General features: G+C 41.2%; 1 long non-coding RNA gene across 1 annotated transcript in view; it reads right to left on the reverse strand.

The window, feature by feature from the left end:
• LOC109309964 overlaps window positions 1-23,704 on the reverse strand; it is a 127,426-nt gene extending 103,722 nt beyond the window's left edge. The window contains exon 1 of the long non-coding RNA XR_002101100.1: window positions 23,645-23,704. This is a non-coding gene — a long non-coding RNA (uncharacterized LOC109309964). The remainder of the gene's footprint in view (window positions 1-23,644) is intronic.
• Window positions 23,705-27,149: the final 3,445 nt, after the last annotated feature.

Consider the following 27,149-nt stretch of genomic DNA (forward strand, 5'->3'; position numbering starts at 1 on the left):
CTCCAGGACAAAGGAGGACTCCGGGACCTCCCACTCTGTCCAATCAGGGTCATGGACCAAGGTGATCAAGGGCCCTAAGGCCTGCTGCACCAAGGCCCCTGCCCCGCTGGAGCTTAGCAACAGGTATGCAACTCTTGCTGCTTCAGCAGAGCCTGCTGAATTGCCAGCTCCCACAGGCAACACAGGCTCAACTGCAGCTATCGCCTCCACTCTCCCAAGACAAAATGTAAGGTATTTATTTGGGAGACTCCATTCTGAGGGGGAGTGAAGGGGTCATCTGCTGCCCTGACCCCTTAGCCCGGGAAGTCTGCTGCTTCCCGGGGCGCACATCTGGGACATTGCGGAGAGGATCCCTAAGCTCCTCCAGCCCACAGACCACTATCCCATGCTCCTTATTCATGTGGGCATGAATTACGTGGCTTAGAGCGCTCCCAGCTGGGTCATGAGGAGCTACAGGGATTTGGGAGCAGGGCTAAAGGGTCTGGGGGCACAGGTGGTGTTCTCGTCAATCCTCCCAGTCTCGGGGTATGGGCTGAAGAGGGAGAGCAGGATCCACATAGTAAACCAAACGCTTTGGCTTCCATGACCACAGCCCACTCTTTGGCGAGAGAGGCAGCAAGCTGCTGGGAAGAGATGGCCTCTACCTCTCTCCCTTGGGGAGGAGGCTCTTCTCAGCCAGACTGGCTGACCTGCTCCACCATGCTTTAAAATAAGCCCACTGGGGGATGGGGGGACTACCACCACTGCTGGCCTGCTGAGCAACCCTTGCAAACCCATAAGGCCAAGGCACTTAAAGGAGCCCACCCCTACCGCAGCCCTGGTACAATCTGTGGGCAAGGCAAGAGCACCCAAGGGGACATGTGTGCTTGTACACAAATGCCAGGAGCTCATCCTCCTGCTTAATGTGAATAATTATGACATCATAGGAATAATGGAGACCTGGTGGGACTCCACCCATGACCGGACCACGGGTATAGATAGCTATACCCTTTACAGGAGGGAACAAGTAGATAAAAGGGGTGGGGGTGTAGCTCTCTATGTTAAGGAAAGCTACGTGTCCCTGCAAGCTGATAGTGGTGACAAGGGTGGACGGCTGGAGACCCTCTGGGTTAAAATCTCTGGGAAAGACAACAGTGGGAGTCTACTACAGACCTCCCACCAAAAGTCTAGAGCTTGACCTGGGAACTGGCTGAGGCCGCATGCTCCAGGGCCATGGTTGTCATGGGTGACTTCAATTACCCGGACATCTCATGGGAGGATCACTCAGCAAAATCCAAGCAGTCGCAAAGCTTCCTCTCCTGCGTGGATGACCTCTACCTGACTCAAGAAGTCTATGGGCCAACAAGAGGTAAAGTGCTGCTCGACCTGGTACTGGCTACTGGGGATGACCTAATTGGTGACCTAGTGATTGATGGGAAGCTGGGTGACAGCGACCATGAGCTGATCACCTTCACCATCTGCTGTACAGCTAGCAAGTCAGTCAGCAGCATGGAAGTCCTTGACTTCAGGAAAGCTGACTTTGAGAAGCTCAGGAGGCTTGTCAGTGAGGCCCTAAGGGACCATGACCCTTAGGAGAGGGGAGTTCAAGAACAGTGGTTGCTCTTCAAGGGAGCGATCCTCAATGCACAAGCTAAATCTATTCCAACACGGAGGAAAGGCAGCAAGAAGGCACAGCAGCCCCCCTGGCTCTCCAGGCATCTAGCAGACCTGAGGCTAAAAATAAACAGCCTACAAAGGATGAAGGATGGGATTCAACTCCAAGGAGGATTATTCTGCACTGGTCCAGTCCTGCAGGGAGCAAACCAGGAAAGCCAAGGCCGCAACTGAACTCCAACTAGCTTCGAGCATCAAGGACAATAAAAAGTCCTTTTTCCAGATATGTGGGGAGCCAGAGGAAAAGCAAGGGAAACATTGGATCCCTGCTGAACCAGATGGGCAACTGACAACTGACGCCCAGGAAACAGCCAACCTATTAAATATGTACTTTGCATCAGTCTTTCATCAGTCCCATGGGACACCCATGCCCACTACAGGACAGGGAGGTCTGGGTGAAGGGAGATCTCCTGCCCTCCATTAATGCTGACCTCATGAAGGAACACCTTGAAAAGCTGGATACCTTCAAGTCAGCTGGCCCTGACACCCTACACACCGGGGTACTCAAAAAGCTGGAGAGCATCATAGCCCAGCCTCTGGCACGGATCTTTGAAAACTCCTGGTGCTCTGGTATAATGCCCAAAGACTGGAAGAAGGCCAATGTGGTGCCGATCTTCAAGAAAGGGAGAAAAGTGGATCCAGGTAACTATAGGCCCATCAGCCTGACTTCTATTCCAGGGAAGATTTTAGAAAAGTTTATTAAAGAGGCCATCCTTAACGGACTGGCCGACACCAACATTCTGAGGGATAGCCAGCACGGGTTTGTTGCAGGTAGGTCTTGCTTGACCAATCTCACTTCCTTTTATGACTAGGTAACCTATCACCTGGACAAAGGAAAAGAAATTGATATCATATATCTTGACTTCAAAAAAGCCTTCGATCTAGTATCCCATGATCACCTTTTGGCGAAACTGGCCAATTGTGGCCTTGGGTCTATCACGATCCGCTGGCTGGGAAATTGGCTCCATGGTCGGACCCAGAGGATAGTAATTGATGGAAGTCACTCATCATGGTGTCTTGTGACCAGTGGGGTCCCCCAAGGCTCTGTCCTCGGACCCATATTGTTCAACATCTTCATTAATGATGTGGACATTGGAGTCAGAAGCGGACTGGCCAAGTTCACCAATGATACCAAACTTTGGGGCAAAGCATCCACACCAGAAGACAGGCGGATAATCCAAGCTGACCTGGACAGCCTCAGCAAATGGGCGGATGAGAACCTGATAGTGTTTAACATCGAAAAATGCAAGGTTCTCCACCTTGGGAAGAAAAATCTGCAGCATCCTTATAGGCTCAGCAGTGCTACACTGGCTAGTGCTATGGAATAAAAAGACTTGGGGGTCATCATTGACCACAAGGTGAACATGAGCCTTCAATGTGATGCTGCAGCTAGTAAAGTGACCAAAACACTGGCTTGCATCCATAGATGCTTCTCAAGCAAATCCTAGGACGTCATTCTCTCCTTGTACTCAGCCTAGGTGAGGCCGTAGCTGAAGTACCACATTCAGTTTTGGGCTCCACAATTCAAAAAGGATGTGGAGAAGCTTGAGAGAGTCCAGAGAAAAGCCACGTGCATGATCAGAGGTCAGGAAAACAGACCTATGCTAAAGATCTATGGGGCTCTTTAGCCTTAAAAAGTGCAGGCTCGGGGTGATCTAATGGCCACCTATAAGTTTATCAGGGTGACCACCAGTATCTGAGGGAACGTTTGTTCACCAGAGCGCCCCAAGGGATGACAAGATAGAATGATCATAAACTACTATAAGACCATTTCAGGGTGGACATAAGGAAGAATTTCGTGCTTATCTTGCTGGGATACTATGACCCCAGCTGACTTCCTGTCCTTTGGGTGGGGGGCTGAACTCGATGATCTTATGAGGTCCCTTCCAGCCCTAATGTTTATGAAATCTATGAAATCTATGAATTGTTACTTATTTGCTAAAGATTTATCCAGAGAAAATTTACTAGTTTTGCCAGTGCATTGACACTGTCCAACAAATACTGTCATAAATTTTAAAAATAAGAGGAAACTTGATAAACAGATTCTTCTAGTAGTAAAAACATTGTAGTACAGTTGTAACTTTCAGAGAAAGTAATGCAACTTTTAGTACTGGAGATTTTAGTGTGTCTTCATACTACAGGGTGCTATTATTTTGAACAGAGTACTGTTACTGCACTGGTTTACCCCAAAAGGATAAGTGCTAAGTCAATTCAAGAGTTATCTGGAATTCATACTGCATATAAGTCCCATTCTACATGTCACTTTTATGTCATGCTTAAAGCATTCATAGTGGCATAAATGGCAAGGTTGTTACATGTGCACCCAATGTAAGGCACCATAAAGTGGCAAATCAGACATCAAAAAAAATTCTATATACAACGTGATATGTAATGTAGAATGTTTCTGATAGTTTGTAGGTGCCTTAAATTTAATGTATGGAAGTTCCAGGCCAAACTGACAATCAGCTGAGTGTTGGCTCTAGCCACAGGACTGCATCAAGTGCAGGCCTGGCGCCAGTGCTAACTGGGGCCCAGGCTAACAGTAAGCTGATTGTCATCTCTGGCTCTTGGGCCAACTATCAGGTGATGGTCAGCCTTGGCCCCGAGGGCACCTGGCTTTCAACTTGCCACAGCAGTGGAAGCTTGGGACCATGATCCTAGGCTTTCCCTTCCCTGGTAAGTAGAGAGTGTGCAGTTGGGGTCTGCTCCCTGGTCCCAGAATTGTGCCTCCTGCTATGCACATGTGTCATGGCAAGAGACATGATTATTGGGATTATGGGCTTAGATCCCTCAAACGTGTCATGGATCTGGGCCATGTATTTTCTTAAATAAACCTAGGAGTTCATAAAAAGATACAAGTTTACTTATTGGCCTGCTTAAAATAAATACATAGCGGATATATTAATTAACCTTTGGTTGAATTCATTATGGTTTAGGGAATAGAAAGACTGTCATCACTGCTACATTTTTAATTTGTTTTAACTCTAGATCATACGGTGTAATATACTATACAGGTGAGCTGTACTTGGCCCTTATACATGGTGAAACCCAATTACATTGAGTTGCCTGACCTAACTAAGACTTCCATCCTACAGACAGTTACAAAGATACATAACTTTCCCCTATTCAAAAGTAAGGGAAAAGGTGAGGTAGTGCACTGCACAGGTGTATGTTTCATTTACTGTTCATTGAGACTTACCATACAACTCTAAAGGACACATCTTCCTCACACATCAGAAATTGATTTCAGTTTGGTGGGGGTGAGGAATCAATTTTTTCTTTCTTCAGTCGGAAAGGGGAAAAAGAGGCAGCATAAAGGTCAGACAATATTATTTATTTTTATTATTATTTTTAAAATGTGTAAATATTTTTCCTGTTTGAGACCCATAGAATAAAACGATTTTTTAAATTCCAGTGTTTTACATGAAAAATGTTGTTCTTATTCATGTAGCTTTACTTTAAGTTGCAATGTACTCTCTCCTGTTCTAGTCACTAAAACATGAAGTGACAGATATGAGGGTAATAGAGAGAATTATGCATTTTGCATCTTCATTACAGCTCACTGAAGCTGAATTTTCTATTCATAGGGCAATCTGCAAGAAGGTTCAGTACTTCTTTAAAACAATAAGCAAAAATTTCAAACACTGTTGAGAGGGAAAATCTGGAGACATTTGCTTTAAAATTAAACAAGATGTTTCAATTTGAAACACTGGAAACAAAATTGAGCCTGATAGGCAAGGTTCAAGACTCCAAACTCAGTCATGGCTCCCAGCTCATGGACTGGCAAGGAACTATCTGCTCCCTAAGCTAAGCTGGGAATCTTGGAGCTGAAGAAGCAGGGCTGTCAAGTTACCAATTTTTTTAGTAGGGTGCCTTAAGAGCCCAGACACAAGGGTCCTAGAAACTGCAGACCCATGACTTAATACAAGGGAAACTGAAATACCTGAAAACTCCTAGGGTCTTCTCCAGGCTCCTGGACCCATGGTAATCTTTAAAAGTTGTAGCTCTACAGCTGGGAGTATAAATATAGGCAAACAACAAGTTGCAAACATGACATATTCAAAGAAGTAATTGCTAAGAGCAGTTACTGAGCAACTGATGGAAATTCATTGTGATAAAACATCTCAGCCAAGTTCACTGTACTCTGGATTCAGCTAAGGCTGCATCTCAGGTTGGCTCCTGGTTCAAGACAACACGAGGGAGCTTGCCTGATCTGGAGGGTTCCAGGGTTGCTGCCTATCGACTAACTAGTGCCCTTCCACCATGACAAATAACTGGATCACAGTATTGCTTCTCCTACATCCTGCGAGAGCACAAGGACTTCTTAAGTCTGAGAAAGACCAGCTAGAGAAAAATGGCAGTTTTATACTCAGAAAGTGTCTTGGCTTTGTAAGAAAATTTGCCCATTACTGAATTAAAAATAAAACCCCAATATATATTACGAAAAAAATAAGTCTGTTTGTGACTAACAAGACAAAGAATTCCAAGAGTAAATTTAGCCCTTCTACAGATGACAAGCACAGAGACAACAAGCCAAACGCGTCTTATTTTTGAGGACTTACAGTTGCCATTGGTGACACATAGATGGAGCTGGCCCTCTAAACAGGAGTGGAATTTGGTTCATATGAATAGTTTCGGCAACTCTAAGCAAATGTACTGAATACTTTCCCAGATTTTCTCTACTAAGAGCTGAATTATTTGTGGTAGGCTAAGATAGTAAGACTACCTTCATTCATTCTTTTGAGCTTTTATGTATATAATAATTTTCCTGATGTTCATTTTTTCCTACATTTTAATTTATGAAAGAACAAAAAAGGAAATCATGCTGGTAAGACTTTTTTTTTACTATATATCTGACCAGGGGGTGCAGTGGAGTAGTTGCTGTCCATGTCTATAATGAAGGACACCTGCCAATGGATCCATTTCCCCATGGCCATGTGGATGCCTGGATGCCTTGTGTGTGAGGGAAGCAAGAAAGGAAGGAAGGCATTGCTTGCTTCTCTCCCTAGCTGACCTGAGGGTGGGGGAAGCCCCAGGACCACTCCTGGCCCACTCCAGCCACAGACTGGGCTGTGGCTGCACAGGCAGTTGGGTCCCTTCTCCCACCCCGCTCTACAACCTTTCTCCTGCTGGCCTGAGAGCTCCAGCTGCAGGAATCAGCTGCACAGGGGGGCAGGCAGTCCTGCAGATGGCAGGCAGTGGGAAGTCTCCATCTTCCAGCACCCACTCCCAGACAGCAGGGGACAGCTAGGGGGTGGGCAGAGAGAAAGAGCTCCTGGAAGAGGGGGATGATTACTCTGCTGAGACCACCATCCCCAATCCTACCTGACCCTCATTGTAGCAGCTGCCATCACCTGGATTCCTCAGGCCAGCATGGGGACTGCAATGGAGAGGGAGGAAACAGGCTTCATGCACCCTGTGCTGCTGCATCCCACACCCCCAGCTTGATTTTGGTTAACAGTAGTTCTGGGGCGTCCCTCACCCCCAGGTCAGCTGGAGACAGCAGTAAGCTTCTAGGTGTGCCTAATCCCTGCCGAATCATGGGTGTCCTTCAGGGTATGGGAGCAGGCACTGGAAGTGCTGATCTGTCCAATACTGCCACTGTTCAGGGCCAAAACAGGCAGCCCATACTGCTGCTTAACCATGCCTCTGTCTGAAGCAGGGCAGGAGAAACCCTGGGGTTCTCCCATGCCTGGGTTAGCCCTGGAAGTAGGGGCAGAGGGTAGGTCCTCCCTTCTTCCACCCAATGGCAACCCCAGTTGCAGACCATGGGAGAGGAGGGAGGTGCCTTCACTGGAAGGGAGGGGTGTTGTGCTGTTTGGAGAGAAGTATACCTGCTTTGCACTGATGGCATCTCCTGCACCCCACTTGTTAAATTAATGGATCTGCCAATGGATCTGAATCATCATCCATTTGTGTGGTCAAGGACTTACTACAAGACCTTTTACATTACATTCATTTCTTAGTTAAGACTGCAAAGGTCATTTTCCCTAGAAGAAAACTTTATGGCACAGCTACCCTGATGTCATGATGACAGAGAATTGGAGAGCTGCCTCAGAACCAGGATTGGAGCACAGCGTCTCCCTGTGAATGGAGATATGCCAGAGATCTTTACCAATCAGCATGCTCTCAGGGTTGAAAATTTCTACATCTGCTGTGGTGAAAGATAGGACTGATACTCTGCCCCCCCCAAGGGAACACAGAAGAAATGATGCCAGAGAAAGTGTGCTTTCTGGAGAGAAGTATGCCTGCTTTAGGGACACTGAAGTCCCCAGCAGGTGCTTGCTCCCCAAAGTGAGTAATCAGGGTCCATGTTCTACACATAGTTAAGAGAAAAACCAGAATGATCTCTTCCAAAGACAAGTGTCCAGCTCATGCCTTTGTGAGGGGCTGTGTTCACAGTTTATTCAGTCTCTTAGATTTACATCAGCAATGTGAAAAGGTTGTGTTATGGCATGACCTGGATAGACGTTTTATTACCATTTCTAAAGAAAGTCTAACCTTATGCTAACTGCTAATGCTTGTATTTAAAATCCTGCTGTTCCATTCACTCATTCTCAAATTACTTATTAATTTAGCTGATGAATTTATGTGGCTAATCTTACAGACCTGAATCTGTTTTAGTCTTCATCCTTCAAAGAAGAATTTAAACCTCTTTAATAAAATTCAGAAGTTCAGACTTGATTTCACATACCCCTCTATCTTTTCTACTTTAAGTCCATGTCCTGAATTTAAATGAACAATGATACAAAGAACTAATATTTTAGTATACAATCTAAATTATAAGACTGAAAATCCAGGGCATGGGGGAGCTACTGCCATTTAATTCTTCCCGCCAATACCAGCCCTCTTTGAACACACTCATGTTCTTTGCATTTGATTTGTAGCCATTATATGTTGGGTGATTTCATGTCTGTAGCATTTCTTTTTATGGCCTTTTCCACATAGAAAACCTATAGGAATACCAGATTTTGCATGTTTTGATGCACAGTCACTTTCATTCAAGAGTTCTGAGTTTGGAAAAAATATTTTTCAAAGGTCAGAAATCTCAAATACTGTAAACCTATTAATATGATTAATTTTCTTACACATAATTTAACTCAGGGCCTTCTTACACACTGCACTTTGAATTGCTTTAATGTTGATTGGTGTTAGTGTTAGTTTGATGGAGCAGTCATACCATAAGGCTAAAAACCTCTGACTGTCCCCCACCTACATAGCTATGATTTACCACTAGGGGGCTGGTGAGTTGCTACAACAGGGCTAGTGAGCCAGGACAGGCTTCTAACCCTGCTGTAGAGAAGGGTTGTGGGGGGCAGGAAAATGAAGCTGGGAGGTGGAGAGTTAATGGGATGGGTATAGGTAATGAAATGGAAGGGGGAAAAGAAATAGGAGAGGGGAAGGGTGGTAAAATGAAGGCAGTCACTCACTAAAGGATTAAATACAAAGAAGTAAAAAAAAAAAAAATAGGATTTTGTATCGGAGTGTGGGGGTGCTGGTTGTACTTCCCAGGGTGGCTGGGAGGTGGGAGTGGCGAGGAAAGGTGCTTTTGGGAGGCTACTGCCCCTGCCTGGGAAGAAAACCCCAGCTCATGGGGGGTCCAGTTGTCCCTCTTACCTTGTCCTTTTCCCTTCTCCGCCTGACCCTGGTTCTGGCCCTGTTCATGTCCTGTGACCTGGCTAACTGGCATGTGGTCTTCAGGCTGTTTGCAAAGGGTTGCATATTGGGGTGCTGGAAGACTGCAACTTCAGTGGCTCATCTTTGGGGAGTGGCCACACATTAATGAAACACAACCTGGGTAATATGGATAAAAGATTAACCTGCTCTGGAGTGGCATAACTTTAAGCTGCCTAAGGTGTGCTTAAAATTAGTTTTAAATATTAATATGTGGACAATCCAGAGATTAAGAGCTCCAGGAGCTACCTAAAAGTAATGGTCAACAAGGCCCTTAGTTTGCAGACACTAATTGAACTGAGGGTAAAATTTTCTAACTTGTACCATTTCAAGTGCTTGCAAGAACATTTCTTGTATTAAGGATAATCAAGCCCAATGCAGAAGGGGATAGAAGCAATTTACGTTTTTTACATTAGCGTTAGGAGCACAGGCAAAGGTGACAACATTTTTACGTTGCTTTGTAAACTGCTGCTTATGGACCAACGAGGACCAGGGACAATGTCCATAACTTTAACCAAAACAAACAAACAAAAACGTATCTTGGCAGCCAGGAGCTGTTTGGATGGCAGAGAGATGCCTCTGTGTGAGAACTACATTGTCGTGATGGCCAAGATATGACAGATTTTACTTCAAAGGACTTCAGGGCATTGGGAAGTGAAGGAATTGTTAAACATGTTTAAGTTGCAGCAGAAGGGAGGAAGGAAGGAGCCAAACCCAAGAACACAAGATGTGACCTGACCCAACCAGGGAATAATAATAAAATATTGTGTCTTCTTTCAGATGATCAACACAACTTAATAATTGACATAAAGTGATACGTTTCTGTTCCTCTGTTCAGGCTGGTATATAATCCTCACTACCAGGATATATTAGGCCAAGAGCCACAAAGATATTTAGACATCTAATTGCTATTTAGGCTGCTTGCTCCCAGTGGTTTTATAGTCAGTCTACAGAGATTTTAGTGGAAATTTCAGGATTTTTAAAGACAGAGTGAAAAAATGTGCATTCCCAGCTTCAATGAAAATGTAGTTGGCACAGAAACAAAACAAGACAAAAAAAACTCCATCAGTTCTTGTAAAGTAGCTCAAACTGTGAAAACAGCTTTTTAAAAATTGTATGTAAACTTTTTCTCTTCATTCTACCTGGCTTCAAGCTCCATTACCTCTGTTGCTGTTTAAACTCTAATGCTTACCATTTCATCCCGAACATATAGAAGAGAGGTCATTCATATTCCTTGGCAGTGTCTTATCTTAGATTCTGGAAAATATCATGTTAATCTGTAAATGTGGGTTTGAGCTACAGCTGGAAATGTTCCACCCTGACCACAGCAATAATAGTTTCTTTTCATTTTTAAAATAGATTGTGGGCAAGTACTTTTAAACTGATATGGAGTGGTTTATTACCATAATATGCATTATATGAATGTTAATATTAGAGTAAAGCATTTTCTTCCTTAGTTCTGGTATACCTGCAGCCAGGTGTAAGAATTACCTGTATTATTTCATGCTGATGTTTCTTTCCCCCAGATAGCAGTCTGGACAAGTATAATTAGGTTTGCATATAACAATTAATATTCATAAATATTTCTATTATGGGCCAGTTGTCAATCAGCTGTGAACTTTCGTCCTTGCATACAACAACACTCATATACAGATAGTGACCTGGTGATGGAATGTTCCTGGTAAATTGTAGAGAGGTTACCTGGGATTATTGTCTCTTCCCGCCTCCCACCACCAGGCTGTCTCCATGGGGCTACGGAGCCTGCAAGCACCCACTGGCAAAAAAAAAAAAGTCAACACCTATGGTCAGTGCCAAAAGGCCCCATGAGATAGTCCTGGGCTTGTCTAGGATCCTCTAAGTTAGTTCTGAAGGCTTCCAATTCTGTATTGCAACAATACAGGAGGATTTTACAACAGCAATGCATAGCTGAGTTGAAACATGTCAACAAGGTACACATGGAGAATGAACATAGTTCACAGATTAGTTGCTATGCTAATCATACCATGGACTGCCATGTTTGTAGAATAGTGCAGGGTATTTTATAGAGTTGCTAAGCTAAATTCTTAAGTTGTGTTTTCTGCAAGCAAGTCCATTTCAATCCTTAATGCAACAACTTTGTTTCCTTTCAGAACTGCCAAGCTCCAATGGCAAAATTTTTACGAGAGCAAGTTTATGAAACAGCTCACCAAAAAATGACTTTGGAATATATACTACAAAGAAGGACTAAAGTAATTGTTTTATTACCTACCACCTTTCCACCAAAAAAAGTCTTAGGGAGACCTGGATAAAACACAATACATTTCTCAGTGAACAACTATGAATTGTTATCCTTTTCATTTGTACACTTATACATATTTCAGTTTCTAACTATTGTACGTAAGTAACCCAAACTAACATTCATATTTTTCCCCTTCAATTTATTTGTTTTCCATTTCAGCTTAAACACTGCAGAGCTGAATATTTGTGTGTTCTGTCGCTGAGCTATAAGTCACTGCACCAGACTAGAGCACTGCAAATTTAACATAATAATCACATCAACCTATTGAATATTTTATATTCTGTGAAGATGTTCTGTCACTTATTGTCACTCAGGTGAAAAAATTACACCCTGTTTTGTAATGTTTTTATGTTGTGTAATTAATATAATTAAGGTATATATGTGTATGTATATATCTAAACTAGTGAATTGTCCATCAAGAACGCGGGAATGAAGGGGGAGAAGCTTGCTAACCCTAATCACCCCCTCCCTGCACCACTGCCAACTCCTGGAAGTGGGGTGGAGGGAGCTTGCCCCACCATCCCCTATGTCGCCCTCCTGCAGCACCCTGCACTACCACCACTTCCAAGGAGCATGGCTGGGGGGAGTGAGGCCAGCAGTACTGGTCTTGCCCCCCGCTCCATCCTCTCCATCCCTGCCATTATTCTGGTGCTCCACCATGCTGCCGCCACCGCCTCTTGTCCATAACACTGTTGGAGAACTCTGATTAGTTGTTTCAGTAACCAACCAGAGTGCGTTACAGACAGACAGATGGACAGACTAAGCCCTTTATTATATTAGAATAACCATTGACTATTGATTATGTTCTAACTACATCATCAGTTTTTTTCTCCCTCTTGCCCTGATATTGTTACCATTTGTGCTTGACTTACTTCCTTAAAATAAGAATGGTGAAGATAATGAAGATGATGGTCAAATGATGATTTAAGTGCCTTTCCTTCACTGCCATATTTTGCTACATCCAGTAAAAGCAATTGCTAGTAACAGCTGTAGACAACCTCTTTTTTTAAACAGCACTGACTGTTGAAGAATTGTTTCCTTCCACTAAAAATGAAATCTGCTAAGGTTAATGTGCAAAGAAACCACCAGCTACAGCACAACTTTAAAATAATTGTCTCAGAAAAAGATCATCTGAAAGGCTCATAATGTAAAACACTTATTCACCCAGAAACTGTGGTTTGTTTTGTAATCTTGCATTCCACACTTTTATGAATATCCCAGACAACTTACTTTAATAGTGTTGTTTAATTACAACAGTGTTTGTACAGAACTGTATGCAGGATATTTCATGAGAAGCACACTGAAGATCAAGACCATGTGAAACAGATCCAGTTAAATTGTGCTATATCTGCAGGACACTGTGAACCAAATTCTTATTTATTAATTTGAGTTTTTTCAGATATTCTGATGCCTTTTCTTGCTTTCCTATTCTTTGTCTAGAACTGGAACTGGAAGTGTTAAAGTCCCAAAAGACAGGATACTTTTTAACCAGGCTTGTCATGTGACAATAGTAAAGAATAATAGAAGGGTCCATTTCTTCTGAAATTAAATGACAAACTCCATTAGAATTAAAAAAAAAAACCCAGTGTAATCCACAAAAACTCTCTCTCTCTCTATCTTGTGCTTATAATTTTATTTGGCCTTGTCGTAGTTGGTTTCCTAATGTCTACAAACAGTACATATATCCTAAAGGATTATGGAATTGGACATAACATTTTCATCAAAATGAAATTTCAGTCACAATTGAAAAATGGTTTCTGGATCTATAGGATCTGAAGAAGTGGTGAACAATCTTATAAAAACAGCTTCTTTCTGCATACGTGACATGACTAGATAAGCAGTAAACCTTCTGAAAGCTTATCAGAATGGAAACTGAATCTTGCAAGGTTCAATAATCTGTATTGTATGCAGATTGAAAGGTATTAAAGAGAATGGAGGGAAAACCTACAAAACAACATTTAGATTGATCCAAGAATTAAACCTAAGATTATTATATAGGTATTATATGTGGTGTATGGGCAAGATATAACTAATCATTTGATAGTCTTGTTATATGGGAAGGGTACTGACTATACCACATGGAAGGGTGGCTATACATCCTGGTCTAGCTAGGACAGTCCCAGATTTCAGAGGCTGGTCCCGGCCAGCTGGTGAAAATTAAATGGCATAAGTGTAAGTGGTGAACTAGGAAGCCCTAGAAGACAGCAAAATGGCCCTAATAGGTTAGCTTGGTTAGTGGAATGACCATTAAAAAGTGGTGAACACCTGTGAAATAAAGAAAAAGGGGTCAGTAATGGGCCATTGACTCCTTAGCTGCCTGAATAGTAATTCCAGTGGTGCCTTGCCCCCTCCCCCGACCCCATCTCTGCCTGGAGGAGGGGGAGGGCTTTGTCCCAGATTTCACATTGTCCCATATGGTCACTCAAGTACTGACGTTTGTCAATCTGATGCAGATCATTTGGGTTGAAATGGAAATAAAGTCCTGTTTCTTACCAGTACTCTTGCATGCTTTAAGCTTGTATCCTTAAAAGACATAATTGAGAACTGTTTGTTTTCTAATAAACTGTAATGAAACATTATGGAAATGAGTATTAGTGTTCTATACAAAGGCAGCCACAGAAAATGTGTGTTTTATGGTATGCATTGTGATAGCTCCACATTTTCCTCTTCATTTATTATTTTTGTAATACAGTATACCTGAGGAGAGCTAGGCTCAACTTGGAAACTCTATGTCAAAAAACAAAACATCTCTGAGCTAAAAGATCTACATTTGTTAGTTTATAGGCTATATCTGATTCATAACTCATTCTGAGCAAATTTTTTAGGTGAATAGCATATTTGTAGGGAAAAAAAATGTGGCTTTGGTCTTCTTGGAAGTACTTGCGAATTCATCCAAAATTTCAGCTAGGGCAAAAAAAAAAAAAAAAAAAAAAATGATGGATTTGATTTTCACAAGATGACCTGCTGTGATGGCATCCCATTATATCCAATAGCTCATTATTAGATTACTTACTTGATAATAGAGAGACCAATAGTTCATAATTTTGTGCTCTATCTCATTTCAATGAAATATCCAACAGCTAGGGCTGAAGGACTCTTAGTTTGGTGGTTAGGATACCTCTGCCTACATTCTGCTACAAGGAAAGTTTAATTATTTATGAAAAAATGAAAGTGTGTCAGCAGGAGAGACTGAAAATACCTTATCCCAGAATACTATGCCCTGACAGTGAAAACACTGTCTTAAAAGCCAAGAGATGTGGAACAATATCTCCTTTGGCAGAGGAGGGAAATGAACCTGAATCTCCCACATCTTTGGCAACTGTCCTTACCTTGATCTACTAGGTAAAAGTGGAACACCACCAAAATGTCTTCCTCTGACAGTTCTCTGAAAATGTAGCTCCTTATTTTTTTTTCTTATGAGTGCCCAAAATAAAATGGTTTATCTTGAATGAAAAAAAAGTATGTGGAATGAAATAAAATGTGTGTTTCTTTCAGCTAGGTGGGGAAAAAAATCCAAAATAATTGTTTGATTTTATCTTAACTGATTTTTTCCTAGATTTTTTTCTTTTCATTGACAGACAAACAATAAAATCAGTTCTTCACACAGTCCCCCTGTCTCAGAGCACTCTGGTGCCCTGCACCTGGAAACAGAAATCAGCTCGGGAGAGACTCCTACTTGCAAGAAGGGGAAGGTTCAGCTGCCAGTTACAAGGACAGCTAGAGTAACAGGTGGTGGTTGCCAGGACGACCGATGGGGAACAGCTGACAGGAAGGGGCAGCGCCTGACCTATATAAGCCCAGGCAGGAGGCCAGAAAGGCAGTTCCCCTCTGGCGACCGAGTGAGGAGGAGCTTGGGTAGCCTGGACAGAGGGGAGAACTCTGACTGTGTGAGCATCCCCTGGTCACTGCTGGGGTTGGAGTGGTTTCCTGGTAGGAATCGAATGTTGTTTGGCCGGATGGCTTAGTTTTTTATGTTATAGCCCAGGGGCTTTGTGTTTACTGTTTTGACTGGAGGTCCAGGTGAGGATATGAGGGGTTGGAGGAGGCCTCATAGGGGCTCCATGGTGGTGTGGGGACCCTGGCGCCAGAGGGCATGGCATTTTGGGATACACTGACCCCAGCAGGGCCCAGGTCAAAACCATGTTGGTACCATCTGTGAGGCTTGGGCTGCAGGGAGAAAAAGGAGTTGCAGATAGCACCCCCTGGCACCGGGGCGTATAAAGTGGGCAGCCTCCCACTGATTACATCACTGAATTAAGATCAAGGCGTGGCAGGCAAGTAAGCAGGCAGCTGGCTCATAACAGGAGGGTAGAGTCACCACTAGAAAGACTCCAGTAGCGATACTCCTGTCACACCCCCTAATAACCACGTGGTCTTGCCACCAAACTGTACCAGAAAGGCATACTGTGTAGTAAGTACAAATTATTTTTTTGGACAGGCACTTCTACCTAGGCAAAAGAGAATGCATTGCAACTTATAGGTGTTGAGAAAGTGCTTGAAGGAGGAGAAAAAAAAATTACACAGTGAATGGGGAGAGCACAGCCACAGGGAGACACCTTGGAGAAGACACAGAAGAGATTTCAGGGTGGGAAAGGGCAAAATTCAAAGGAACAGATTAGCATCAAATATGAGAATTCTGTTAAAACTTTGTCATCAACAGTCTCAGAATGTATATAATGCAAACTTCTAACTCACAACATGTTGATGCACTGTATCAAAACCATGGGTCTTTTTCAGGGCCATCACTGACAGTCATCTCTGTAAGCATAGAGGGTCTCACCGCAGTCAAGCAGGACATTCTTTCCAGGATTTGCGCCAACTACAGTGGTCATGTGCTTTGTCTCCAGGAGACAGACAGAGGGCCAAACAGCAATAAGCCATTGATCCCAAGGATGAGATTAGCTATCAAAATGCAGCACAAGAAATACGGTATCTTTTTCTTTGTAGAGCCAGAACTCGTCATCAATGCAACATCAGTTACGGAACACAGTGAAATTGAAATTGTAATTGTTGATACAGACATCTCAATAACATCCATTTATACGCTTTGAGGGAAGCAGTTTCCCTTTGCGAGCTCAAGAAACCTAGGCCATGAAAAAGCACATGTGATCATCAATGTCTTTAACAGCCACAGCATCACATGTGGTTACAGCAAAAACTATCAGAATGACAACTTGGTCAAGATCTGGGATGAGGAATACCACCTAAACCCAATCCATGACTCAAAGCTACCTCGGTTTTTCACTAGCTCCTGATGGAGATGAAGCTATAATCCAGACCTCACCTTTGTTGATAGTAATATAGAGGTTATGTGCAAAAATGATGTGTTGGAACTCATTCCCCGCACACAGCACAGACTAATTGCTATCAATGTCACAGCAGCCATAAGTCCAAATATAGTACCACTACATAGACACTTTAAAAGTGACACACATCGAATCAGTCTTGGATAACTAGGACTTCTTCATGAATGCAGTGTACAAAACCTCCAAGACATATATATACCTTGAGGATAAAGAACTGAGTGTATTCCAGGGCTTACTCCATACTAGCAGCCAAATACATGCCTCCCCCCCCCCCCACCCCCCCAGCAGATGTTTCAAAGAGATCCTTTCTCAGAAGACACTATTGGGGGAAGGGACAGCCCTAACTAACAAGATCCAAGAAGAAAAACAACAGAAATGGAAAGAACCAATTGAAGGAACAGATACGACCCACACTAGTAGGAAAGCATGGTTAACCTTTTGCTAGCTAAGTAATGATGCAAGAAAAGGACAGCAACACAACATCACAACCAATCGGGTAGCTCACAACTTCTGCTCAATGGTAATGCTTCAGACAAATAGCCTAAAATATGGATTTGATGGCAAACTGATCTTGAGGAAAGTCATGTTAGCATACCATAAACAATGAATTAACCAGATGCCAGAATAAGTCACCTGAAGAACAGCAAAGTAGCAAGACTCAAAAACATACACATGAAACAGATCAAACCTTTTGGTTTCACAACCAAGTTATAGGTAGTATGTCTTTTTAACAATTGCTCATCAACCCTTAGAATACCTAAATTATGGCAGCAGGCCCATGTAATAGCTCTATAAAAGCCAAGGAAGGATGCCTGTCACCCAGAGAACTTTAGGCCAGTGTCACTTCTGCGCCATCTTTATAGGTTTTACAATTGCCTTATTCTCAATCACCTTTCACCTCATATCAGACAATATTTGATACCAGAACAAGCTGGATTTAGACCAGGCAAGTCCTGCACTAGCCAAATACTAAACATCTTTCAGCATATAGAAGATGTATTCAAGAAAGGGATGAGATTAGATGTTGTGGTTGTAGTAGATCAGTGGCATGTGACACAGTGAACCACCGAAACCTGCATGCCATGTCTACAACATGATACACCACTACCACCTAGTGTAACTTATCCTATCTCTTTTAGAGAATAGATGTTTTAATTAGAACTGTGCAAGAAACAGAGTCACTGTAGATGACTCCCACAGGGAAGCATGCTAGCATTGATCCTTTTCAACATATATACTAATGACCAGCTCATACAGAGTAATGGCAGAAGGTTTATATTTGCTATTCATTTATGCATTGTATCACAAGAGAAGCACTTTGCCACTATCAAGACCACATTGGCATGCATACTAATTACTACAATAAGAACGAGAATTACTCAGTATTACTCAGATTACTACAATAAGAACAAGCTTCATGCCAACCCAACCAAGATGCAGGTCACAGCTTTTCATCTCCACCCCAGAGAAGCCAAGTGGAAATTAAACATCATTTGGGATGGAGTCCCACTGACTAATCCTGTGTACTTGGTGGTTACATTTGACTGAACACTTACTTTCAAAGCATGTGTAGAGAAAATGAAAGTTAGCACCTTCAACAACATACTTTGAAAGATGGTCAACTCAAACCAGGGAGCAAAGCCAGATACATCACCAAGCACTGCTACTGTCTTGTATTGCTCCATTGCAGAGTATGCATGTCCAGTATGGGAACAATCAATAAATGGAAATAGAAAATAGACCCAGTTCTAAATGACAGCTGTTGTAAAATAACAGGATGTCTAAACCCAACACCAAAGGATAGCCTGTACTTACTGGCTGGCATTGTATAACCCGATACCAAAAGAAAGGCAGTGAGCTAAAAAGGAAGATCATGGCAGATGGAAGATCCAGGGCATCTATTCTATGGTCACACAGAAGTAATTAAACAGCTTAAAATGCAAAAGAGTTTTGTGACCATTGTTGTGCCATTGGACATGACAGTTGGCAGGGTGCAACTGAGGTTACTGAAGTCAAGATTACACGCAATCAAATACTCTGAAATGGACCTAGAACCCCAGGAGGACCTTTCAAGAGGGTCAGATCTAGATTGGCCAATGTGGCAATGCCTGAATTGCCTGCACACACAAACTAGAAGTCAAAACCAAACATGATCAAATGGGACTACTCTAATGACATAATATATGCAACTGTGGTGAAGTGCAGACTATGCAGCACATGCTTATTTGCTAACTCCTTGTTGAGACCTGTATGAAGGAAGACCTTGTTGCAGCAATGGAAAGAGCCATGACTTGTACATGATTCTTGAAAAAACATTTAGTTTATGACAAGGACACGAACAAAAAAAGAACAGATAAGGATTAGGGTTCTGATACTGATAACTGTACACATGCAGTATGACCTGTATGCAAATGACAATACAAGCAAAAGTCAGATACACAGTATACTTCCTGTAAGCACCTAGTTTCACAACCCCAATGTTATTTTCTGAGAGACCATGTCAGAAAGTATTCCTCATTTGACAAGCTACAGACTGTCAGGATTAATGAACAGAAAAAATAAGAAACCAAACAGAATCAGAGACAGACAGATGAGCTAGGAAAAGGACACATGAATCAAATGGAAAACAGAAAGAGGTGGTCAGAAATATCAGGGGAAAACCCAGTAACCAATAATCAATGGCTCACGATTTTTTATTGTGCATCCATACTAAAAAAAAGGCTAGAAAACCTAGTGGAGTGCCTTGTTATACAGATGTTTTACTTTAACAAGGAGTGCTTCATTTAAGTATAATGCTGCTAGTTATGTGCAAAACTTAAACTGAAACATTTGTAAAGGTTTCTTTGTACTGTTTCAAATCTATAATTTAACATATTTGTTCCACTAGAACAAACATTTGCTGAATGTCATGGAAACTGTTTTTTTGAGAAGTATGTTGTCAGTAAGATCTCTACCCAATATAACATTGGATTCAGGCATCTCCCAAGTGACACACACACACACACACACACACACACACACACACTTATTTAACTGATATTAGAATCACAGAAAAGTAGGGATGGAAAAAACCTCTGGAGATCATCTAGTCCAACCCCCTGATCATTCCTGTTTAAACTTTTCCAGATAAGTGTTTGTCTAATCTGCTCCTAAGAAGGGAGATTTTACTGTCACTTCTGGAAGTCTGTTCCAATGCTTAGCCACCGTTTTCCTACTACGCAACCTCAGCTTCCCTTGCCTCAATTTGAGACCCTCATTCCTTGTTCTACAGAGAATAACTTATCACCACCTGCTGGTTTTGAAGTGTTAGCAAATCCCCCTTTTAGTCTTCTCTTCTCCAGACTAAACTCAGTTCTTTCAATTTGTCTACATTTCCCACTTCTTCCCAGGTCTTCTCAACATTTTTCTTAATTTATATTTTTCCAATCATTTTTGTCTATACGTTTCTTCTTGAAGTGCAGTACCCCAAACTGGACACAGTACTCCAGGGAAGGCCTCACCAGTGCTGAATAAAGGAGAAAAATAACTCCCCTTAATTTGAAAATTACTTCTCTATTAATACAACCCAGTATGCTACTGGCCTTTTTTGCAATAAAAGTGAACTGTTGGCTTATATTTAGTTTGTAGTTCCACTTAAATCCCTAGGACCTTCTCTGCAATACTGCAGTCTAGTCAGTCATTCCCTAATCTGTATTTGTGCATGTGATTATTCTGTCCCAAGTGTAGTACTTTGCACTTTTCCCTATTAAATTTCTTTAGATTAATTTTGGACCATTTTTCCAGTTATGGACATCATTCTAAATCTTAATCCTATCCTTCTGAGCATCTGCAGCTCCAGCATCTGCAGCTCCAACTACTTCAGTGGGCAACTGAACATTTGCTAATGGAACACTCAGTATCCCATTTTCCAAATCATTAATGAAGATACTAAACAGAACTAGACCCAGGACCAATCTTTGGGGAACCCCACTTCTCCCTTAGCTTATGAATGAGAATATCTTGGGATACAGTGAAGAAAGCCTTCCTAAAGTCAAGATATACCACATCAACTACTCTCCCCCACCTACAGAGCCCATCATCTTGTCATAGAACAAAATTAAGTTTTTCAAACATGAGTTGGACTTGAAAAATCCATGGTTTTTTTCCATTCACCTTGTTTTCCTTTACATGCTTTGAAAGTGATTTTTGGTGATATACTTCATAATCTCTACAAGTACTGAGGTCAGACTGACCTTTGTCTGAATTTTTCTGGATTTATTTTCTTCTCTTTTTAAAAGACAAGAATTATACTATACTTTCACTCTTCCAGTCACTGAGGACCTCACCCAGCTTCCACAAATTCTGAAAGAGGATACCCAGGGGCTATGCAATTACTGCAGTGATTTTTTAATTACTCTAGGATGCATCTCATCTGGCCCAATGTCTCTAAGTAATCTCTAACCTCAGAAATATCTTTTATCTTCTGTTGGTCCAGTAAAAGATATCACCCCCTCCCCGCAAAAAAAAAAAAAAAATCCCTACTTATCGCATAATTCTTGGACCATCATGGTTACAACTTAACTTTAATCCTACCTTTCTCTTCTGGACACGCAGAATAGATATTAATTTGGTATTATGTGTTGCCTCATTGAAGCATTTGGTGTGGCATACAGTATTACTTTATCTTTGATGTTAGGTCTCTTTTTTTGGGCTGATATGGAAGACAAGCTTTCAAAAAACCCCTACTATGAAAGTCAAATCAAGTGTCCTTATGAATATGCATAAACATAAAACTAGTGTAGTCATTTTCTGCGGTTACTTACTGTGCTGGGTGGCCCTGGAAGCCATTCCAAATGGTTTTGATTTTGCGTTTGAGATTCTTAATGGTAGTAATTATCTCTTGCAGCCATGCAGTACCAAACATGATGGGTGTTAGAGATACTTCAAAAAAAATAAAAATTAAAAAAAAAAAACCCTGAAGATGCTAATGCTCACATTTTAGTTCCTACAGGGCAATTAGCCCCTACTAATGATGTTTATATTTATATGCAAATGTATAAAAAAAGAATCTTAACAGATACTTCATACTAATGCTACTGGGATTCCATCTGTCTGTAGCAAAAATCTGCCATTAACACTATGAGTTGCTGATTTTTGTAATAAGAACTATTTAATCTTAAGTAATTCATTCTTCATTTGATGTTTTTCCCTTACCTTCTGCTCTTTTATAAAGACCCTTAACTTTAATGTACAGTATGGGATGTCTGTTTAGGGCATCAATGGAGGTGCTAGGTATACTTCCCACTCAGCCTTATGTTGCTTGTTCTTTTTTTTTTTTTTCCGCATGATTGCCTCATATTACATAAAGCAGTTCTCCTCACCTCGAAATAATAATTTAATAACAAACAGATTTTGCAGAGGCAGTCATTTGTTAGTATCTCACTTTCCAGTGATCTCTGTGATATGCAAACAAGGATGACAATCAAGGGTGTAGTAGCATACAACAGACTTCACTTCCCACTGAGCTAATGAAAATGTTCTTTTCATTGAGAGCTGCTCTTCTGAGACTAGAAGACCCCCGGTTCAAATTTCTATATCTTTGTGCTCTAATTTACCACATTCTTAACAAAATCTTCATTTTTAGGACTATGAAACTTTGATAACAAGTTGAAAAATAAACAAGGAACATCTGTGCAAACACATTGGTTCACCATTAATATTTCATATGAAATGTGCACTAAATATGTGCACTAAATACTCACATTTTAAACAGCAGCACTGAAGGCACCACTTTACTTGTACTCTAATCATTCTATTTAATGAGCAAAATGTAATATGAAATTCTTATATGATCAGCTTATTTTTTATAAAGCTTAAGAGCAACCAGTCAGTTAAGCCTACAGACATCAACCATTTTTAAATTAATTTTATTGCTTTATGTTATTGTAATTAAAGATTGTAAAATCCTTATAATTTTATGCATACAATATCTTATTAAATTAAACAAAGATATAAGAGTAAATCTATGATAAATTAAAAAGGCTTTGTTAATTAACCTAACATGAATGGTTACTTGATCAGCTATGCCAGTGCTTTAAAAAGCTTAGAGGTAATTTATTTAAAACAATAACTTTTATTGGGGCATAAACTGATCACCAGCTGAGGTTAGAAAGAATTTTTACCACATGGTAATATATTGTGAAATTGCTAGTATGACTTTCTGAGAGGTTTTTTATCAACTTCTGTAGATCTACAATAGATTACAGATTCCATTTAGTCATTTCTGGCATTAAATCAATGACAGCTTTGCATCTTTTCAGATATTATAATCATTTTAAAGAGTTTGTGTGTACATTTTAAATATACCCATATAAAAAGCAAATAATTGTTGTGCATGGAATTACAGATATAATTGGAAGGATACACATTACACACACCTGCGATACACTCTCTAGAAATGCAAAAATACCTAGCCATTAAATTAGTGTTGAACTTGTTTTCTTTTTGTCTGTTTGAATTTTGGGACAATATTATTAATTGCCAGTACATCTCCTCATGAAAACTAAAGCAAATAGAGAACAAGGTGTCCCAATAACTGCTTTGATACTTTGTAACTGTGGGAACTAAATGCTAGTATATAAGGATTGTCTTGCTTTTGTCATTATGAATACTACGTAGACATGTCTACTAATCACTAGAAGATGATTTGTTTCTATTTATTATCCAGACTTTAGAGCTCAGGAAAAGCATTTACCTCAGAAAGGTATTCAGGTCCCTTGTCCAATATCTGAACAATCAGGATGCATGACTAATTTTGGCTTTAGCAGCAATTCCCCCACCTGTTACAAAGATCAAGATTCAGATTTTGATGAACTCTTCTGGTACAAAACCAAACAATATATATTTTTTGTGTTTTACATTCATTACTTGATTAGAAGTTTAACAGTATTACTGAAGTTCAGATGTTCCAAAGTTTTATATTTTCCTGCTCACTTTGTATATAAGAAGATAGCAGCAAACAATGAATTGGGGAGAAATATATTGCATATGGATGTGTCCTCTTATAATGCTTTTATTCAGAGAAGCTATGGTCTAATTTTCACAAGCAGACTTCTCAAAGATTTCACCTTCACCCTGAATGTAGCTGTGACAAGTAAGTCAAGGTCCAGTGATTCCAATTAGAGAGGTTTTCTCATGAAGGTAAAGCATGTTGCACTTCCTGACAATACTGTATTAGGGCAAAATTATTGTGAAAGGGTTTATCTTTAAAGAGGGCAGTGGTAGCTATATTCATCTTTTTCAGTGACTTAAAACTGTGACATAAACCATTGGATAGCACAAAACACCTGTCAAAAACAATCTTCCTTTCACATCAGCTCTCTACAAAGCAGAACGATTACTTTCATGTGTTTTTACCCTTAAAAGAATAAGGCCAAAGTTAAACAAATTCATAGTAAAAACTAAAATGAAAGTTTCAAATAGTGTTTATAATTCTACATTTCGTTTGATCTGTTTTAAGTAAAAAAAGATGAAATCTTGTTTAGCAGTGGTCAAAACAACTGCTGTAACACAGAGTGCTTTTGTTTTCATCCAATCTTTTGGTGGTAAGGTTGAAAGGAAGAATTACATTTCACAATTAAAGGGGAGGGGTTAAAAATGACTGAGAAATAATGTTTCAGTTATGCCTTCAGCTGTATCCTATCAGCCTGTTTCTAAGGGCACTGAAATCAGTATATTTTCTCTTACTCTACTAGGCTAGGGACAGACATTACACATAAACCAGTTTAAGTGATCAGAAACTGGTTTAAAACTGTAACAGAACAGATCTTTAGTGCACATAAACCTGTTTGAAAATGGCTGAAACTGGTTTGAGATAAACTTGGTTGAATGCAGTACCAGACTTAACTGATTTGGTTCAAATCAATTTATGCAAAGTCTCTCCAAGACCCCTTGCTGGTTTAAGATAAGCCAGACTCCCGCAGCATCCCGGAATGCTCTCTGGGCTGGGTGGGGATCTCTGCTCCACAGAAGGACTGGCCCATCCCCTCTGCTCCCTGGCTGCAGCTCCTGCAGAGACTTGCAGGCATGGAGCATTTGCCTGGCTTCTCCCTGCCCCTCTGCCTTACACACACACCTCAGCATTAGCTCGCAGACCAGATGCTGGCTACAGTCCATGCTGTGGGAGACAATAAAGGCAGACAGGCTTTTTGGAGTTAATCTACAGGTAACTTAATGTCCTTCCTTGGAAAAGCTGTTTAAGAAGAGCTTGGGCAGAAGCTTTGTTTTCTTAATGGGTTATTAGGGATGATAAACATTCCCTGCTGGACTGCTGTGGAAAGGGGGGGTGGAGATAATCAGAGCATCCTGGTGGGACCCGGCCATGGCCCACTCAGCTCAGGACTTTGAAGTGAAGGGAGTACTGCTTTAGCTCCCCCTGGCTTCTAGCCTGAGGCACTGTAATCATGTGCCTGTATTTCTAGAATGAAAAGGGAATGTCTATCCACCTCCAAATTGGTTCAAGCTTTGCAGATTAGAATAACCTGCAAAGATTGAATCAATTCAAGTTCAGGCTTTCTGAATGTCTGCCCTAGCCCTAGGGTTTAAACCAGGTCCTGGGTAACTATCCAGCTGTAGCAGATGCATCCCTACTAAGGGTGTGTGAAACAGGCCGTATTCAATTCATTTATTTGGATCACTGTCCTGATTCGATTCAGGCAAGCCAAATCCAAATCTGAAGATCCAATGCTGATTCAGAGATTCAGTGATTCAGCTTTAAATGTTTTTTCTACATACCTCGAGGTACCAGGTATGGCTCGTGAATGTTGTGATGGTTGGGTGGATGGGGGGTGGGGGGCAGGAGGCACCAGTGGCTGAGCAGTGAGATAGTACAGATATGGAGCATGGCATAAGGATTTCTACAATGGCCATCAAGAGATGTGAGAGCCAGCCTGGAATACAAAAATGTTAGGCCTGTAGACCTGGGAAGATGAAATCTGGTGTATGCTTATCTATTAAGAAACCTAAGGAAACAATTTCCTGAGGAAAGTGATTATAAAAAAGTCTATGAGGGTCAGGAAATGGAAGGACTGATGAAAGAAGTAAAAGGCATGAACTAATATACAGTGGTTGTAGACTGAAACTCTGAGACTGTTACTAGGATTTGTCTGAAGACTTTGAACTGGGACTTGAAGAAAAGGTGGGATAAAATCGTCTTTATGACATTTCCGTCAACAGATGGGAAATGAAGCTAGTTGTGTGGTTAAAAGCTGATTGAATGTTAGGAGCTACATTTCTGAGGTGCAGCCCTGCATCAAGAAGAAATAGAATAATAGGAAATTAGGACTGGAAGGGACCTCACAAAGTCATCTAGTCCAGGTATCTATACTACACAGTAGGATCATCTTTGATTATATCATCCCAGGCAAGTGTTTGTCCAAACTGCGGCTGAAAATTCTCAGGGGTGGAGAGTCCACAACTTCTCTAGGTAGTCTGTTCCAATGCTTGGCTACTCTGGACATTGGAAAGCTCCCCCTGGTCTCTTACTTAAATTTCCTCTGTTGCAACTTGAGGCCATTTTCCCAAATTTTGTTTCCTATGGCCACTGAGAAAAGCCCGCCTCAGTCTTCTCCAGACTAAATAACGCAGCTCCTTCAGCCTTTCCTCATAAGTCATGCTTTCCATGCTTCTAATAATTTTTCTACCCTCTGCTGGGCTATTTTCAGTCTGCAATATTTGTTTATAACTCACTGGAGCCTGGGGAAGGAAAGAAGGAAACTGACCCATGGATGAAAAAAACCCAAAAAACATGTTACCAAATAGGCTAACATTGTATAAAATACAGATTAAAAATTCTGAACCTGGGGTAGGGTGGAATGTTATTTATTTGGGGTGTTATTTTTACCGCTAGGAATTTTGCTTTGGCTAGTTAGCCAAAACACTGAAGATTACAGACACAAGGGAAGCCATAGTGTGGAGAAATGGAAATTGACTTGAATGGAAGCAAAAAATACATATAATGGGGAAAAAATACAGTGTAAGAGGCCATACACATGTCTAGAAATAATATTTCTTGAACAATGTATTAAATGATGTTGCCATCTATGGGATGTTTTTTTCTTTATTCAGCTAACCCTACAGCTCATTGAATAGTATGAACTGAACAATGATAAATAACTTAACACTTGCCAAAAATAATATTTGACAAAAAAGTTCATTTACCATTTGACCAGCTCCATAGACATCCTGGGGCGGTGTTCACG

Source organism: Crocodylus porosus, unplaced genomic scaffold, assembly GCF_001723895.1.
Source record: "Crocodylus porosus isolate Cpor-Errol unplaced genomic scaffold, CroPor_comp1, whole genome shotgun sequence".
Taxonomy (NCBI): domain Eukaryota; kingdom Metazoa; phylum Chordata; order Crocodylia; family Crocodylidae; genus Crocodylus; species Crocodylus porosus.